This window comes from Octopus bimaculoides, chromosome 24 (genome assembly GCF_001194135.2).
Source record: "Octopus bimaculoides isolate UCB-OBI-ISO-001 chromosome 24, ASM119413v2, whole genome shotgun sequence".
In the NCBI taxonomy this organism is placed as follows: domain Eukaryota; kingdom Metazoa; phylum Mollusca; class Cephalopoda; order Octopoda; family Octopodidae; genus Octopus; species Octopus bimaculoides.
In genome coordinates this window covers 3,440,134-3,442,900 of record NC_069004.1, presented here as the reverse complement: position 1 = coordinate 3,442,900, position 2,767 = coordinate 3,440,134, and positions in this window count along the sequence as shown.

Genomic DNA, 2,767 nt, shown 5'->3' with positions numbered 1-2,767 from the left:
ATATATATATATATATAGACATATATCTATATCTATAGGCATAGATATATATATATATGCATTTATATATATATATATATATATATATATGTATTTAATACAAATGATAGAGACAGAAAATTGAATATACGAGAAACTTCATTGCTCACTTATAACTATCTATCCATAAGTATATATATATATATATGTGTGTGTGTGTGTGTACAGAGAGAGAGGTGGGGGTAAAGTTGTTTATGAGTCTGTAAGTGTGTCTTAGAATAAGGTAAATGAAAAAAGAAGCAGGGAAAATGAGCGAGAGAGAGAGAGAGAGAGAGAAAGAAAAGGAAAAGTGCAGATAGATAGAGCGATAGAGAGTATGTCGATGGGGTATGAAGGGTAGAAGGTAGAGGTGAAACTATCAGATGCAGATATAAAGAGGGAGAGAGGGGAAAGAAAGAGAGAGAGAGAGAGAGAGAGAGAGAGAGAGAGAGAGAGAGAGAACAGGGAGTAGAGAAGTCTTTGGTAAATTGATATCGTATGAGGGACAAGGAGTAGTAGTCACAGGTAAAACTATGGAATACAGCCTGTATGAGTCTATTAATATATATGTATATATATATATATATAATACAATGAGAGAGGAGGACGACGAAAGAGTGATAGAGAAGGGGAGAAAGAGAGGGAGAGGGGAGAGAGGGGGGAAACTACACGTAAATAGATAAATAGACAAAGTAAAAGTTTTTACGGTTTGAAGAGAAAGAGGTAAGGTTTTGAATTCCTCTGTCTTCTGTAGAAATTGTGGTGCCATGACGTAGAAGTTTTAATTCGAAGACGGGAACTTTACTCGAACCCCTCACCCGTTAGTTTGTAAGTACCTGAACGTATATAGATATAAACCTTATAAATTGTGTGTGTGTGTGAGAGCGTGGTGTGTGTGTGTGGTATGTATGTGTGAGAGAGTGTGTACTCAAATATGTTCTTGCTAATAATTAAGTTGGACAATGTTTCTTACGAACGCGTGTGTTCGGATGATGGATAACAGTGTGTGTGTATACGATGTATTTGTGTGTGCCAATGTGTGTGTGTATGAGTGTATTTGCGTGTGTGTGAATCTGCATGTGTATTTTATACATGTGTATATATAGAGTGAGAATATACATATATATATATCTGTATATACATATATGTATGCACGAATTTATTTATCCGTGTGATCTCTCTCTATCTCTCTTTCCCCATATATATATATATATATATATATATATATATATATATATATATATATATATGCATGTTTGTATATGAGTGTGTGTTCATGTATGTATACATACATACATGCATAATACATATGTTCTGTATACACACACGTTTAAATATATAATCTATCTATTTATTTGTATTTATATACATACATTTATACATAGATTTATACATACATACACGCATGCACACACACACACACACGCACACACACACACAGAAGTTGTGTGTATCAACAAATTGAAGTAACACCATATTTCATGTTAAAAAGTGTCTTTCACTTGTATTGTTGATGTTGATGATGGTGATGGTGATGGTGATGGTTGTGGTGGTCATCGAGTAGACTAATGATCAGAAGCGCTCCAGCCGTGACCAATCTGAACTTTTTGTAATGCAAATGACTAAATTGTCCAAAGTATGCTTCTTTGCTGAAGACGGTAAAATGCGATTTGAGGGCGAATTTGGCTGCTATTTCTAGAGGGTCGAAGCTTTCTCCTTTCAGTTATTATTGTCTATGCTGTTACTGTCGTTGTTGTTGTTGTTTTTATTGTCTCGGGTCTCGGGTCTGAGACTGTATCCGATGGCAGGACCCTAATTTTGTGAGTTCCAGATTTTTTGGGAAATGTAAAACCACTTCTTAGACAATATTTGTTCCCAGGTGAACTCTGGCCTGGAATACTAGCACCTGTCAGGGTTCGGATTAATTAGCAGCTTAGGGAAGGCGCGTGGCTTAGTGGTTATGGTATTCGGCTCGAAATCGTTAGGTCATGAGTTCGATTCCAGATGGCGAGTTGTGTTCTTGAGCAAGACACTTTATTACACGTGTGATTGTGGAGTGTTCAACCACCTGCACGTTAATTTCACGGGTAAGCTGTTCCGTTGATTGGATCAACTGGGACCTTCGTCGTCGTGACCGACGCAGTTCCGGTTTAAAAATAAATAATAATAAAAAAAAAAACATTAGCCTGTTAGGGAATTGGCTCATGAAGAAGGTCACTTAGAGACACCTCAACGGACTCAATGTAGATGAGGCCCTTCGGCTCTTTAGCTTCTCATTTAAGAGAAGATAACTCCATACAGACCCTACCTCCTGATAACTACTGGGCGCGTGGCAATTGTGCACCAGACCAATACAAATCTAAAGGAGGAAACGGTGGGACTGGTCTTGCACAAACCATGCCTCCTATAATGATAAACCCCTGATGCCCCGTGTGGCGATTTATTGAGCGTTTCGAAAAAAGCTAAGGTGGCAACCCCACCGGACAGAAAATCCGGACGGTGGCAACCCAAACGTAGATATGTCCGTTTCCAGTGGTTCTCATTCAAGGTCTGTATGAGCTAATTATTGAGCGTTTCAAAAAAAAAAAAAGAAAAAAAGAAAACAAAGGCTAAGGGAGTAAACCTATTCAGGAAACCTGGAGGATGGAGTCCCCAAGGTAGATATGTCGGGTTCCAGTGGTCCTCAACCAAGGTCCATATGCTCCTTGGGATAGAATCAGAAAAATTAATGTGGGATACCTTAGGCGGG